We start from the raw sequence: 17,515 nt of genomic DNA, 5'->3' as shown, positions 1-17,515 counted from the left end.
AAGGGCCGGTTGTATCTGTAGGACTATGTGACCACTCTATATTATCAAAAATTATTACACAAACACACTGACAGACAGACATACACACACACACTGACAGACAGACATACACACACACAGACACACTGACAGAGACATACACACACACACACACTGACAGACATACACACACACACTGACAGCCATACACACACACTGACAGACATACATACACACACACACAGACTGACAGACATACACAAACACACAGACTGACAGACATACACACACACACTGACAGACATACACACACACTGACAGACAGACATATACACACACACACTCTGACAGAGACATACACACACACACACACTGACAGACACACACACACTGACACACGCACACTGACAGACACACACACACTGACAGACATACACACACTGACAGACACACACACACTGACAGACAGACACACACGCACTGACAGACAGACATTCACACTGACAGACATACACACACACACAGACAGACAGGTTCAGGAGGGTGGCTTACCTGGGATCCAGAGTGCTGCCTGAGGTAGTTGGGAGTTGGAGGAGCTGGTCCTGCCCAGCCCCCCTCCTCTCTGCCCTCTGCTGTCTTCTTGGGAGGACTTCCTCCCAGGCTGACGTGAGGGGGCCGGCGGTAGCTCCGCCCCTGCTGGGCGCCAGCCGCGCTGTGTACTACAGAGGGAGCAGGGATATGCCCCCTCCACACAGTCCGCGGCACTGCAGCTTGGCGCTCGGCCACGCTACAAGAAGTGACCGGCAGGAGAGGGGAGCTGTGCGCTTCCCTCCTGCCGGTCACCCGGACATTTGCGCCCCCGGGCCGGTGCGCCCTAACGTGTTCGCCTGAGCCGCCTTATGGACGCGCCGGCCCTGGGTGAAGGCCGGCGGCGGCTACACGGGCCACATGACGAGGTCTGGCGGGCCTGATTCGGCCCGCGGGCCTTGTGTTTGACACCCGTGCTCTAGGTGATAGCAAACCAGGTTGATTGGTTAAACCTAATTATTTAAGATGGTATAGTCATATAGTCATATCATGGCTGTAAAACAGAGTGAAGTGTCACCTTCTATACAACAAGATGATGAGGTTGTAAAATATCTTAAATTAAAATACCCCACAGTATGGTCCAAGTCTAAACAAGATTGAGGGAGAATGCATTTGCAAGTTGTAGAAAAACAATATAAGATCCCAAAAGAATCAGAAGAAGGTGTGAGTCAGGTATCTCAAGGAGTATTGAGAATGGGTAATTCCAAATATAATTCCCCCATTTGGCCAATAATCAAGCCCGATGGCACTTATGGTTTATTGTGGACATGCGTGTGTTGAATTAATATACCCCACCAGCAGCTCATATAGTGGACTCCTCACCTGATATCATGGCGCAAGTAGATGGAAAGGCTAAGTACTTTTCTGTCCTGGGTATAACCAATGGGTTCTTTTCCATACCATTACATCAAGATAGCCAGTATCGATTTGCTTTTATCTTTAAAAATAATAAATATCTGTTCCAGGTGTTGCCACTCCTTTCACTCCTCGCCAGCTCACTTTCATAAAACATTGGCTCAAATATTGGAACCTTTGGGGTATGGGAACAAAAATTGGCAATATGTTGATGATCTGTTAGTTCAAACAGTAACAAGGGAAGAGCATGAGCAGATATTGTGTAATTTTTGTCAAGCACTGGCAGATAATAAGTTAAAACTGAACACATTCAAAGTGCAGATCTTGATGAAAGAGTGGCTTTCCTAGGAGTTAATATAGATCCAGAAGTAAAACACCATGTACAGCAAGGGTGAAAGCATTAAAGCAATTGCCAAGGCCATTGACTAGACATGTGCAATTAGTTTTGTTCCGAATGTCAATTTGGACAAAATTCAGGCAAATTTCAGGCAAATAGCCGAACTTCCAAAGTTCCGAAATTGCCAAAGTTCGGAAGTGCTGACGTTCCAAAGTGTCAAAGTGCCAAAGCACTGTATTGCCGAAGTACTAATATTCCTACCTAGTGGAAGAATGAAGAATGTTACACTGTTTAAATAAAAACTATACAAACATAGCCAGGATTCAGCTGTAAGCATTTGCAACACTTACAACAATCAAGTAACACACATTCATATAAAATGTAAGTTACTTAGCCAGTCAATGGAATGACAGGAATAAATAAGTAGATAACTCCCTAATTCCCACGGTATTAGGGAGCTATCTACTAAAAGGCTGAAAGACCTAAATTGGTCTTTCAGCCAAATTTACTAATACTAAGTAAAGATTACTTAGTATTAGTAAATTATGCCCCTACTCGCTATACCGCAATAGGGGCACGTCTAGTAAACAGTGAGAAGCCTGTGGCTGCTCACTGTAAAAAACAAAAAAATACCCGTGTCCGCCCTCCCGAGCCCCCACCCGTGCCATGCGAGTGGGGGCTTCTAACCATAAGGGTGGATCTATTGCCCTCCCCCCACCCCTGAACGGTGGGTGGGGGCCCTAAAGTAAAATAAGGGGGGGACCTATTGTCTTTCCCCCCTGGCCCCCACCCCTGAGCGGTGGGTGGGGGCCCTAACATAAAATAAGGGAGGGGGACCTATTGTCCTCCCCCTGCCCCCATCCCTGAGCGGTGGGTGGGGGCCATAAAGTAAAACTGGGGGGGACCTATTGTCCTCCCCCCTGGCCCCACCCCTGAGCAGTGGGTGGGGGCCCTAAATTAGAATAAGGGAGGCCTATTGTCCTCCACCCACGGCCCCCACCCATGAGGGGTGGGTGGGGGCCCTAAATTAGAATAAGGGGGGACCTATTGTCCTACCCCATGGGCCCGCACTCCTGAGCGGTGGGCGGGGGCCCTAAGTTAAAATAAGGGGGGACCTATGGTCCTCCCCCCTGGCCCCCACCCCTGAGCAGCAGGTGGGGGCCCTAAATACCAATAAGGGGGGACCTATTTTCCTCCCCCTGGCCCCCACCCCTGAGAGGTGGGTGGGGGCCCTAAATAAAAATATACCCCCCAGGTGACTAGGGGGCCTCAAACCCCTAGTCACCCCCTCCCCACAAAGTTATTTATCCGCTACCTACCCCCCTCAACCTAAAAATAATGAGGGGGGACCATTAAATAGGTACCTGAAAAAAATATTAAAACTTACCATTTGATGTCTTCTTTTTTCTAAAATCCTAAAAAAGGGCAAATAAAAATCCATAATATCCGTTGCAACAGAGCGCAAAATAAAAAAATCCATCTTCACCCATGCAGGGCTCTGGATAGACTGTTTATAAAGCCTTGCCCCGCCCTGCAATTAGGTTTAAGCCATCCAATCAGAGTGGTCTGATAGGTAAATGAAGAGACTGACAGGTAAGTAATTTGACTCATAACTCTCTGATTGGATACTTTCAATCCACCAATCAGAGTGTTGTTATGAGTCACAATAGGTCCCCGTCCTTATTCTAACTTAGGGCCCCCACCCGCCACTTAGGGGTGGGGGCCGGGGGGAGGACAATAGGCCCCCCTTATTCTAATTTAGGGCCCCCACCCTCTACTCAGGGGTGGGAGCCGGGGGGAGGACAATAGGTCCGCCTCCTTGAAGTCATTTAGGGCCCCCACCCACCGCTCAGCGACAATAGGTCCCCCCCCATTTTTTTTACTTTAGGGCCCCCACCTCGGGAGGGGGGCCCCGTTTTTTGTTTTTTTTTAACAGTGAGCAGCCACAGGCCCCTACTCACGGTATAGCGAGTAGGGGCAACATTTACTAAGTAATTTTTACTTAGTATTAGTAAATTTGTCTGAAAGACCAATTTAGGTATTTCAACCTTTTGGTAGATAACTCCGTGGGAATTAGGGAGTTATCTACTAAGCGGCTACAAGAGAAGTCCCGAAATTCTGAAATGCCGAAGTTCCGAATTGCCGAAGTGTAGAAGTGCCCGAATTTCGAAATGCCGAACAGAACCGAAAATATTCCCCATGCACATCCCTACCATTCACAGTGTCTGATCTAAGGAAATTTTTAGGCTTGGTAAATTTTAGCAGATAATTCATATATGATATGGCAGGGATAGCAAAAACTATTAATAAGATGTTAAAGGGACACTATAGTCACCTGAACAACTTCAGCTTTATGAGTGAGATATTGAGTGTGAGTGAGTGAGATTGAGTGAGTGAGTGAGAGAGTGAGTGAGTGTGTGTGAGGGATGGCTGGATCCTTCCATCCCTCTCAATCCATCCATTCATCCCTCTATATCCATCCATCCATTCCTCTCTATCCATACATCCCTCTCCATCCATCCATCCATCCCTCTCTATCCATCCATCCATCCAATCATCCCTCTCTATACATCCATTCATCTCTCTCTATCCATCCTTCCATCCCTCTCTATCCATTCCTCTCTATCCATACACACATCCAGGGCAGGACTTGGAAAAAATTCGGCCTGGGCATTTTTTTATCCACAGAGGCCTACTGAAAAGGGGACGGGGCCAGATATGGTGTTTTCTTTCATCCCCAATGACAGGCACGCCCCATTTCAAAGTGAGCATGTTGTTTCAATGCTCTTCCAGGGAAGACCATGCGCAGAGCTCTGCTGAAGAGTTCTAGCATGAGAAAAGGGTCCTGTATTTGTTCTGCACAGCGCAAGCAAATTTAATATGCTTGCGTTGTGTTTGCTTGAAACTTGTCTCAGGGGTTTACATAAATGGGATACTCACTGTATCCCATTTATGGAGACACTATGTGTTTGCTTACATGGAATCTAGTGTGTGCATAGGGGATCCAGAGTGTGTATGTCAGAAATGTAATATGTGTGTAGGTGGTTTTGTGTGTGTGTAGGGGATCTAGTGTGTGTTTGAAGGACCCAGAGTGTGTATAGGAGATCTAGTAAGTGTGTATGTGTGTGTGTGTGTGTGTAGAGGATTCAGAGTGTATATAGAGATCTAGTGTGTGTATATCTGTAGATAATCCATAGTTGGGTAAGGGATCTGGTGTTTGCCTGGAATATAATGTGTTTAGGAGTGCAGTATGTGTGCGAGGGGTTCTGTTGTATATATACATATATGTTTGGAAGTATTGTGTGTGTGTGTGTGTGGTGCAGCGTGTTTGGGGGCTGCTGTGTGTATGTGTGAGTTGTGCAGTGTGTGTGTGAAGGGTGTATGTGTAAGGGGTGTAGTATGCATTTGTGAGGAGTCTAGTGTGAGTGTGTGTGTGTGTGTGAGGGTGCTGTGTGTGTGTGAGGGTGCAGTATGTGTGTGTGTGTGTGTGCTGTGTGTGTGAGTGAGGGTGCTGTGTGTGTTAGGATGCTGTGTGAGGGTGATGTGTGTGTGTGTTAGGGTGCTGTGTGAGGGTGCTATGTGTGAGGGTGATGTGTGTGTGTGTGTTAGGGTGCTGTGTGAGGGTGATGTGTGTGTGAGGGTGCTATGTGTTAGGGTGCTGTGTGTGTGTGTGTCGGGGTGCTGTGTGAGGGTGATGTGTGTGTGAGGGTGCTATGTGTTAGGGTGCTGTGTGAGGGTGATGTGTGTGTGAGGGTGCTATGTGTTAGGGTGATGTGTGTGTTAGGGTGCTGTGTGAGGGTAATGTGTGTGAGGGGGCATGTGTTAGGGTGCTGTATGAGGGTGATGTGTGTGTGTGTGTGTGAGGGTTCTGTGTGTGTGAGTGAGTGTGCTGTGTGTGTGTTAGGGAGATGTGTGTGTGTTAGGGTGCTGTGTGCAAGTGAGGCTGATATGTGTGTGTGTTAGGGAGCTGTGTGAGGGTTTTGTGTGTGTGAGTGAGTGTGCTGTGTGTGTTGGGGACCTGTGTGTGTTAGGGTGATGTGTGTGCAAGTGAGGGTGATGTGTGTGTGTGTTAGGGTGCTGTGTTAGGGTGCTGTGTGAGGGTGTGTGTTAAGATGCTGTGTGAGGGTGATGTGTGTGTGTGTGTTAGGGTTCTGTGTGTGTGAGGGTGCTGTGTGTGTGTGAGGGTGCAGTATGTGTGTGTGTGTGTGTGTGCTGTGTGTGTGAGTGAGGGTGCTGTGTGTGTTAGGATGCTGTGTGAGGGTGATGTGTGTGTGTGTTAGGGTGCTGTGTGAGGGTGCTATGTGTGAGGGTGATGTGTGTGTGTGTTAGGGTGCTGTGTGAGGGTGATGTGTGTGTGAGGGTGCTATGTGTTAGGGTGCTGTGTGTGTGTGTGTCGGGGTGCTGTGTGAGGGTGATGTGTGTGTGAGGGTGCTATATGTTAGGGTGCTGTGTGAGGGTGATGTGTGTGTGAGGGTGCTATGTGTTAGGGTGATGTGCGTGTTAGGGTGCTGTGTTAGGGTGCTGTGTGAGGGTGTGTGTTAAGATGCTGTGTGAGGGTGATGTGTGTGTGTGTGTGTGTTAGGGTTCTGTGTGTGTTAGGGTGCTGTGTGAGGGTGAGGTGTGTGTGAGGGTGCTATGTGTTAGGGTGCTGTGTGTGTGTGTGTTGGGGTGCTGTGTGAGGGTGATGTGTGTGTGAGGGTGCTATGTGTTAGGGTGCTGTGTGAGGGTGATGTGTGTGTGAGGGTGCTATGTGTTAGGGTGATGTGTGTGTTAGGGTGCTGTGTGAGGGTAATGTGTGTGAGGGGGCATGTGTTAGGGTGCTGTATGAGGGTGATGTGTGTGTGTGTGTGTGAGGGTTCTGTGTGTGTGAGTGAGTGTGCTGTGTGTGTGTTAGGGAGATGTGTGTGTGTTAGGGTGCTGTGTGCAAGTGAGGCTGATATGTGTGTGTGTTAGGGAGCTGTGTGAGGGTTTTGTGTGTGTGAGTGAGTGTGCTGTGTGTGTTGGGGACCTGTGTGTGTTAGGGTGATGTGTGTGCAAGTGAGGGTGATGTGTGTGTGTGTTAGGGTGCTGTGTTAGGGTGCTGTGTGAGGGTGTGTGTTATGATGCTGTGTGAGGGTGATGTGTGTGTGTGTGTGTTAGGGTTCTGTGTGTGTTAAGGTGCTGTGTGAGGGTAATGTGTGTGTTTGGAAGGATTGTGTGTTGGGGCAGGCAGGTAAATGCCAAGATTTATGTATTAATTCTTTTTTATAAAACAAAAACAAAAAAAACATGCATTATATTCCCCCTCCCTTCTTACCTGTAGCCTGGAAGGGGAGGGAGGGGGGAGGCTGCTGCCATCCATCCCTGGTGGTCCCGTGGCGCTAGAGTTCACTCTCACGAGACCCAGAGCATTGCCATGGAAACGCTCCAGATCTCGCAAGAGAATCCCGGCGGAGCGGCAAGATAGAGCTCCTCCGGGTTCCTCTTCTGGCTGTCTCCCTCCCCAGCCTGCAGCCACATTTCACTGCATGTGGGCCAGTGAGGGAGATCTTTGATCTCCCCACCGGCCCATCATGAAACACAGCGGGGCCGGCGCTCGGAAAATGCCAGCTCTGCATGGACCGGCCTGGAAGATACTGTGATCTCCCCTGCCTGCCTCGGCCCATGGCCATCGCGGCCCACCAGGCATTTGCCCGGTTTACCCGATGACCAGTCCGGGCCTGCATCCATCCCTCTCTATCCATCTATCCATCCCTCTCTATCCATCCATCCATCCCTCTATCCATCCATCCATCCCTCCCTCTATCCATCCATCCCTCCATCCCTCCCTCTATCCATCTCTCCCTATCCATCCATGATGGATAGATAGATGGATGGATGGATGAATAGGGATGGATATGGATATGGATGGATAGACGGAGAGGGATGGATGGATGGAAAGTAGTGGATGGATAGAGAGGGATGGATTGAGAGTGTGTGTATGTTTGCAATATTTACTATTTGTGTGTATACAAACACTATATATAGAAATATAGCATAGGCGCGGTAGAGCGCTCAGTTCTTTCATAGGGCGGCATTCAATACCGCTCAATGAAGAACACAATTGGTGCAGCGCGAAGCCGCGCATGCACACCAGATCGCTATGACGCTTCTCTAAGAGAAGCGTCTGATTGAGCCCTGCTGCAATGTCATTTTGACGAAAAAGGGGGCGCGGCCTGCCGAGGAGCTCGGCCCTGGAACAAAGGTAAGTTTATATGATAAAAAGGGCTCATATTATTATTTATTAACTGGAAGTTCATATTAAAGCAAGAAAGAAGGCTAGGGGACCTGTCTTTCTTGCTTTTATATGTTGACTATAGTGCTCCTTTAAGACTTATGAACTCATACACTGGGAGTCCAATTCAGACACCCTGCTGGAGATTAACCCTTTAAGACCGGAGGGCATACTATTACGCCCTATTTTAAGCGGCTCTAAACGCCGCCGGGCGTAATAGTACACCCTCCGTTTTTTTCTTACTTACCCGGCAGATCCTCCCAAGGTATTGCAAATGGGGTATGTCCAGTCTTTTTTAGTAGCCACTTAGTCACAAACACTGGCCAAAATTGGCGTTGTTTGCATTTTTCACACACAAACAAATACTAACGCTAACTTTGGCCAGTGTTTGTGACCAAATGGCTACTAAAAAAGACTGGACATACCCCATTTTCAATACCTTGGGTTGTCTACTATTGCAAATGGTATGCCATTATGGGTGTAAATTTAATTCCTGGGCTACTATACAGTCTCAAAGGCAACGTAATCAATCTGGCGAATTTCAATTTCAAATTTAACGTGCTATATTTGACCCTGTAACTTCCCAAAATACCATAAAACCTGTACATAGGGGGTACTGTTTTACACGTGAGACTTTGCTGAATACAAATATGTGTATTTTATTGCGGTAAAAGCAAACAGTATTATGACATTGACAGTTAAAATGTCATGTAGAACTAAAAAAAATAACAACATTTCTTATTTTCTCCCATTTTTTTCATATTAAATTATGTTTCATAGCTAAATATTTGATATTAAATGAAAGCCCTGTTTCCCCTGAATAAAATGATGTATAATAAGGGGGGGTGCATTTAATATGAAAGAGGTGAATTACGGTTGGACATATTGCGCAAATGCCAGCTTTTGTTTACGTTTTGTTTTGTTCACAACGTGTAGATTTGGCTCAGTCCTTAAGGGGTTAAATTGGGCATTTAAAAAAAATTAGCTCTACAGGCATATTAAGCATCTCTAAGGTACACTCTGGACAGATTTTAAGATGGTCAGCTTATCCAGACAGCCATTTATTATTAGTAGTCAGTAGTGATGTCCCGAACAGTTCGCCGGGAAACGTTCGCCGGCGAACATAGCGTGTTCGCAGTTGCGAACACGCGCGATGACCGGGTCCGCCCCCTATTCGGCATGGAGGTGGGAGGGTCTGGGAGGGAGGGTCTGCTGCTGATTGGCTGGAATGTGTCTGCTGACTGTGAGGTACAGGGTCAAAGTTTACTCAATGATGACAAGGGGGCGGACCGAACATTGCACGTTCGGCTCCCGGCGAACTGTTCGGGACATCACTAGTAGTCAGTTTGTGCTGTAGTGGAAGAAGGGAAAGGAAAATTATAGTACTGCAGTGTTGTATGGTGTATGTTTGCCATTTATAATTAAAATTTGCAAGTTAACACTTTCCCAAAGTGAAACAATGCCAGTAATTCACTATTTTCCCACAGGAAATAGATTGTTATTTTTAATATGACAACAATTATCTAGTGGGCCGCTGCTCTAGTGCCCCTATGGATTAGTTTATACTGCCTCCATCATGACCAGAGCAGGCTGAAGCAGTAAGGAGAGAGAAAAGCCCTTGTTCCCACTATATAGTTGTATTGTGTGTATGATTTAGGAGATTATACATGTAAGATACTAAGCATGGACACAATCTACTAAATAGAGCTAGTATAACATGCACATGATTTGAAAACATACTTCCCCTGTCACCCCTGCGGCTCCTTACTAGCTAGCAATTATCATAATTACATTGTGCAAACTATTTTTACTCTGTTCTTGATGCTGACCTGCAGGGCCGGCCTTAGGCCATTAGGCGCCCTGTGCGAAAAGTCCTGTGCGCCCCCCACCATGTTGCCTGTATACAGTCACACACAGGCACAGGCAGACAGTCACACAAACAGTTACAAATAGACAGTCAGACACGGTCAGTTACAGGCAGATATTCAGATACGCTCAGTTACAGGCAGAAAGTCACACACACACACAAACACACACACAGTTACAGGCAGACAGTCACACAGTCACACATGCTCAGTTACAGGCAAACAGTCACAGAGCCAAACACACAGTTAGAGGCACACAATCACGAACAGTTACAGGCACACACACTGTTACAGGCAGACAGTCACACATACTCCATTACAAGCAGACAGTCATACACACTCGGTTACAGGCGTGCAGACACTTACGCACGCTGATAGGCACACACACTCAGTTAAAGGCAGATAGTCACACATACAGGCACAGGCACACACAACAGAACAGCTACAGCGACACACACAATTGGAGTCAAACACACAGGCAGACAGTCACACACACAGGAAGACTGTCACAGGCAGGTAGGCAGACAGTCACACATACATAGGCAGGCAGACACACACACACACAGGCAAGCAGTCACACAGACAGACAGTCACACAGGCAGGCAGGCAGACAGTCTCACACACACACAGGCATGCAGAGATACAGGCAGGCAGTCACACAAACAGGCAAGCAGTCACACACAGGCACGCAGTCACAGTCACACACACACAGACTTACCTCTTTCCATTATGGCTGGAAGGGGGAGTGGATGCAGTTGGTTGTTGGGGAAGCAGGGACTTCTTCCTTCTTTCCTCTTCCTGTGCTGCAGTTACCAGGGGCTTCGGGTAGGTATTAGCCCCGCCTCCGCCTCATCATAAGCCTGCCCCTGCTGCTTGTTAAGCCCCGTCCCCGCTGCTTCGATTATTATTTTTTTTTAATAGACCCTGGTGGAGAATAATTAATCCTCAACCAGGGTACCTGTTTTAGCTCCCCCTGCACTCCTGTCACCCGGCCATGTGCGAGTTGTGTCGGCCACATGGCGCCCCCTGGTCCATTGCGCCCTGTGCGGCCGCACAGCTTGCACACCCCTAAGGCCGGCCCTGCTGACCTAGACAGATCACAGGCAGGGCTGGATTTCCCATTTGGCAGACTAGAGACCTTCCTATGGGCACCTGACAACTAGGGGCGCCTGTTTTCAGCACTTATAAGGTGGCTATTTGAGTCTTGTCCTCTGTAATGTCCTCTTTAGTACCCTGTAGTAGACCCTTTACCTTAGTTCAACTCATATTAAAACCTAGCCCTTGTACTACATCTGTAACCCCTCTCAAACAATTAATCATTTTAACAATAAACATCCATTATAAACTAACTCTGACACATTCTGCACTTTTGTGAATAAATGCTGCAGATTAAATTTTTTTCCCCCATAGATTGCCTATTGCAATAGGATATTAAAGCATACAAATTCCACTTAAAAACAGAGACCAAATAACACAGATCTGATAAACACTATTTTTATTGTGATACAAAATATTACTTCATGCTTATATATTTAAGTTTTTTTTTTTTTTTTTACATTTGCAATTTCTAGATTGAAAATGTTCCAATACTGTAGGGAAATACTGCACGTATGCATGGGTGCTTGTGCATACACAAGCAGAAAGCAAACAAAATCTATAAAACATAATGCAACAACACAGTAAAAAACATGTTAATATACAAAATAAAAGCATAGATTTATGCAAACATTGGGTATACAACATTTATAATATATAAAACGTAGAACAAAATATTGCATATGTACACTTTTACAAACAACGTGTCAAATGATTGTCATTTTGCTTACATTATAGTCTAATAAAATAATGTACAATTTACAAAGCAAAATAATAATAACAAATAACTCTGTTTCTGGTACATAACTATGGACCCTACTCAAAGAATATAACACATTGAAATAAACATGTAGACTTTATAGCAGCAATGTTGGTGATTATATATATACACACAATGCATGATACAATTAATGGAATACTCCAAGCTTCATAACCACTATTTGTCATTGTGTAGTCATTATGGTGCCAGGAATGCTCTTGTTTCATCCCTATAATTATCTGTCAAACTATTTTAGATCGGTTTGACACATAACTGGGTTCTGTTTGGAGTCTGTGATGCATCTGGTCTTTTCAGTGCTGAAGAAGGCCAATATCACTTTTAACATATTTATTGACTGAGAGCACATAACTGAAGTCCAGGTGCGTTGCGAGTCCCTGGGGAGACCAAACAGGTTTTTTTTTGTTTTGTTTTTATTGTTTTAACAACCATTGATTTATTTATTTGTAGCAAGTAGAGGAAAAATACATACTTTTGAGGATGCACGCTTGATTAATCAAAACGAACCTAAAATTGGAAATGCTGTATTAGAGAGGGCAGAAGTGCACAAAAGGTGCACTCCCGATGTTGTACGAGTACAACTCCCTTGATACTTTACCAGATTTTAGATTGCAAAATTATCATAGAAGTTGTAGTTCTTAAGCATCTGGAGATCTACATTTGGGCTCATGTGAAATTAGTATTTTATGCCAGAGCTTGCCAAAGGTACATACTAAAATCTTAAAGCGGATTTCTTACTTTTCTGTATTTCATTCAGATATAATCTTTATGAAATACTTACTAATCAAGACTGCGTTGGAATTTCATTGAATTTCCAATGCAATCCAAAAATATCATGACACAAATTATTGACTACTTTGTCTTATGGTGAAGCCTGAGGTTGACAAAAGGTAGAGCTTGACTTTTGTCCAATCCCAACACCAATCACAAATAATGGCTGTGGGATTCAGACTCTGTCTATTTTGACTCCTGGAAGCTGAGCAGCATAAATATGGCGGTGACTGTGAGGAACAGCCAAAGACCGTCGAAAGTAACAGATCCCCTTTAAGTAAATGTATATGTTGATTTATTTTTTTCTGTTCAGGTGTAAACAATTCAAACCTACCATGCCTGTCCAAATATAGATTTAACTGTTTATTTATTCTAATGATAAATTAGTATATTAAGCATCTACTGTAAGCCTGAATATGAACATCTTAATAATTCATCTCGTAATGAATGAATTCCTGGGATAAATACAGTGACTATAAAACATACTTTTTTTTATATAGAGCAACAAAGTGTAGATTTCCCCATCCCCCCAAACTAAGTTTGTTTTAAAATAACTGTTCCTTTTTTATAGAAAGAATCCATTCTGCCTTAGTAGTAGCATATTTTCAATAGCTATGATTGTTTCATTATGGAATGCTTATACCACATACTACATGGTTGTGGTAAAACAGTCCTTGTCATCATGTTTCATTGTAACGGTTGATGTTTATTTTAACTTGCTGATAAGTTAAAGGGACTCTCCAGTGCCAGGAAAACAAACCGTTTTCCTGGCACTGCAGGTCCCCCCTCCCTCCCACCTACCATCCCAGGTTGCTGAGAAGGTTAAAACCCCTTTAGTGACTTACCTGTATCCAACCGCCGATGTCCCTTGGCACTGGGTCAGGCTCCGCCAACTCTCCTCCAGAGACCTAATTGCCACGCACGCACAGCAACGGCCGCACACGCGCATTACACCGCCCCATAGGAAAGCATTATTCAATGCTTTCCTATGGGGATTACAGCGACACTGGAGGTCCTCATGCATTGCGTGAGGACATCCAGTATCTCTTAAAACACTAAAAGTGTTTTAAGAACCCGGAAGCTCCTCTAGTGGCCATTCTCTGTATTGTATGGCTTAGCTCAGGAGAGCTAAATAAAGTTCCTAGTGAGGAACTTCCAGCTCTTGACAAGACTTGTATTGTGGAGGTTGGGAACACCGGCCAATGGTCTCCAAGTGAGAAATCAAACCGTTCAATAACAGTTTGAATCCCTACAATGGGGAGTGGGGTGGGCAAAGTGCTCCTGCCCATAAACCACAACAGTGAGCTATAGGGGTTATGGTGCTTGGAGAGTTTCTTTAATTGAGGAAGACTAGAGTTTCAGCTCTATAGTATTAAAACCTAAATTTCTTCATAAGCATAAACTTTGACCTGGAAATAATAATGTGTAATCAAGAAAGAAAGGGATTATAGATAAACAGCTCTTATTTTTAACATTTGAGCACAACATTTGAGTACAACGCAGGTGTACTTGACATCACCCCATCAAGACAAAAGGCTAATCAAATGCTAGGAAAAAGTTGTGGCACAACCTAATTTTTGGAATGGTTAATATTAATAAAATGCTGAACAAGTTTGTGGAACTTTTAAACCCTTCATCTTGCCTATTCTCAATTTCTCAGGACTCATAACCCTCTTTGTAGACCTAAGGAAAATCTTATATGACTGCTTGGGCCCATGGGTTAGACAGGGTCCCTGGAACTCTTAATATGCTTGGCTCCATTCACTATCCCTATGTAAATAATAAAGGGGTAGCCTAAATGGTAACCCACCAAGGGCATGTAGGATATTTATCATTATCTTCTGTTTGTTGTACATGAGTTGTCAAGCAAGCAAATAATATAAAAAAAAAAAATAGTGTGCTTCACCTAATCTATAACTGTGTTGGCCAGAGAAGTGCATGGGTCGAAGGGATCTTTCTTTTTGTTTTGGAATAAAATACAGACCAGATGAAGTTGCTTGATTTTGGGGCATCTGAGAAAGTCATATTGGAACTTGTACAGAACATTAATAAATCAGCCCATGTCTCTTCAATTAAACATATCTGTGAAAGTTTCCAGTTTTTCATTTCAATTTCTAATAAATAATTTCAAAATGAGGAGATAAAAACAAAAGTCAAACCGCTGTCAGTTAAGATAGCATGAAAACTGAGTAATCAAAACTAGAAAAGAAGAGATGAAATTCTTCACAAAGTTTAACAAATATGCTAATAAGCAATATAGCATATTTAACAAAATTCAGTTTTAGAACATTATACCATAGGTAAATATAAATAAATATATATATATATATATATATATATATATATATATATATATATATATATATATTTGCCTGATGTTATTGTGTGTTATTTAACAAAAACCCTGATCATAAATATAGGGCTAAATGACAGATGTGCACCTATTGATCCTTCCACTTCTCTTAGATTCTTCAAACAGGAAGTCTCAGATTGTCGCAGACAGGGGTGACGCTTATTGTCTGAGAGCATTAGCTGATGCTTTAAGCCAACCAGTAGCTCTCCATTCCTAAAAATTGCTTGCGAATAATACATAGTTTCTTAAGCCAGTTTATAAATGGGGAGCTACACTGACACTCTCAGAAAATCAGTGGTGACCCTGTACACAGTTGTCTGAGGCTTCCTGTTTGTTCCTCTTCTGTAATTTTTCTGAGATTCTTCAAAGCTAAATAGCACTGGAGAAACGGTTTTGGGATTAATGAATAATTTTATCCCTAATGTTAAAATAGCACAAGAACAACTTCGTTCAGAAATACAGGTTTACATTAAACGTTTTCATTGCTGAGTTGGAGTTTTTTGTTTTCAGTTCATAGCAATAAACTCTACAGAAAATGAAACAAATTTCTTTCTGGAAGCTATATTTTGATCCTTTTTATCACTCATGAAATGATATGATCATAGTTCTACCTCCAGAGAATTGGTGAGAAATCCTTTTCATTTGAGTTCACAGTTATCTTTTGGTCATTCTGTTATTTGAAATATGTATTACTTACTCCCTTGTTTCTCTGTATTAACTAGTTGCAAGATGTAATTTATGGACGCCAGAATTAATTATCTGCATCAATGCTTAAAAGGGACACTATAGGTACCCAGACCCATTCATGTCATTTAAATGGTATGGCTGTACTGTCCCTGTCACCTTAACCCCACAGCTGAAAACATTGCAGTTTTAGAGAAACTGCCATGTTTTTATTGCGTTGTTAAGACTGCCTCTAGTGGCTGTCTACCAGACAGCCCCTACAGGTACTTCCTGCTGTTTCACTGAGTTTAACTCCCTGATACAACTCTGGACATCATCACTCTTTGCGTCTTCTAAATCCCCAATAGAAAGCATTGATTCAATGCCTATAGATTATTAACATTGGGTTTTTAATAAGTAATTCACAACAGACTATTATACCTGAATTCAATTTTCAAATATTGCCCTGTTCCTTATTTGTGCTCTGTTTAGGTTTAGGATTTTAAAAGCGTCCAGGAAGTATGATAGGCACATCAGTCTTGATGCAATTGAAAGTCATGTCTCCTTTTTCATAGGACTGTCTTTAACAGAAGCATATCATATAATTTTGTGAAAAATTATACTTGTCTTTCTTTATGCACTAGCTTTATTGTTTATCATAGTGATAAATGGTCTGTTTAATTGGATTAAGTTGTAATTGCCTACTTACTTCTTTACTGCTGATGGTGCAGCTATTGTGTTGGGTTTGTAGTTGTTATATTAATCTAACAGACATTCCCTTCTCCCACCCCATGCTACCCAATCTGCCCTGATTTGGAACACTTCACCAAACAGGCTGCAACTTCCCCACGAGACACACTTGCTAAAACAAATACTGACAGCAACTACAGCACAGTGCAATAGTTGCTGTGAAGAAGAATAAGTGAACCATCTATATGAAGGGACTCCTATTTTCTCCTGTCCAGGGGTGCCATCAGAAGTCTTAGGGCACCTTTAAAAAATATGGCCCCCTTCACACAAACTGTCCTACACACACATTGCCAGACACAAATACACAATGTCATTCAGAAGCATGGTCAGATAGACAGGTACACAATGTTAGAAACACACCGTTACTCATAGTCATATATACATGCCACACACAGCATCAAAGAGACACACATTTCGACATGTGTACACAGTCAAACACACACTCATACACTGTTAGCATGCACAGGCATAGCCAGAGAGCCAAAGACTCATGCACACTTTGTCAAACAAACAGTCCGACATACACACTCACACACATAGTTACACACACACTGTCAAACACTCACATGCAGATATACAAACTTACACACACACTGTCAAACAGACACACATATATATATATACACAAACACACAATACATATACACATATACACCCTCTGTCAATAGACACAAAGCGAGACATACGCACACACACACAAAAGTGACATACAGACAGAGTCAAACACTTAAAAATACAGAGCCCCAACCTCTTCCCCCCCTCCATAGTAACAGCCATAAATATCCCCTACCCTTAAAAATCTCCACGCACTTTACCTCACATGCCATGTATTCCAGCTTGTGCAGCAGAACAGTGTGAGAGTCGAGACCAGGGGTGAGGGCAGTGATATAACATGTCATATCCCTGACTCCTCGCACATGATCCTCGGCTGCTAGTTAGCTCTATGGTAACAATGGAAGGAAGTGATATCTATATCACATCCTACAGTGCTGCTGTCTGTGAGGGAGGAGAAGAGGGTGTGAGACAAAAAATATTTATGGATTGAATTTGGAGGTGGGAGGGCTGCAAGGAGGGAGGGGACATATAAGACTGCCTGCATGGCGAGAATCACATTACGTCTGCCATCTGCACTCATTGCATAGAATTGATATTAGGCAGCCCGACGTGTGCTAGGGCCTAGGGGTGTAACTAGCCCTCGGCACACGAGTGCTAGTGTTTCTCGCAGTGT

Source organism: Pelobates fuscus, chromosome 4 (assembly GCF_036172605.1).
Source record: "Pelobates fuscus isolate aPelFus1 chromosome 4, aPelFus1.pri, whole genome shotgun sequence".
NCBI classification, from domain to species: Eukaryota; Metazoa; Chordata; class Amphibia; order Anura; family Pelobatidae; genus Pelobates; species Pelobates fuscus.
Note: the sequence above shows the minus strand (reverse complement) of the source record.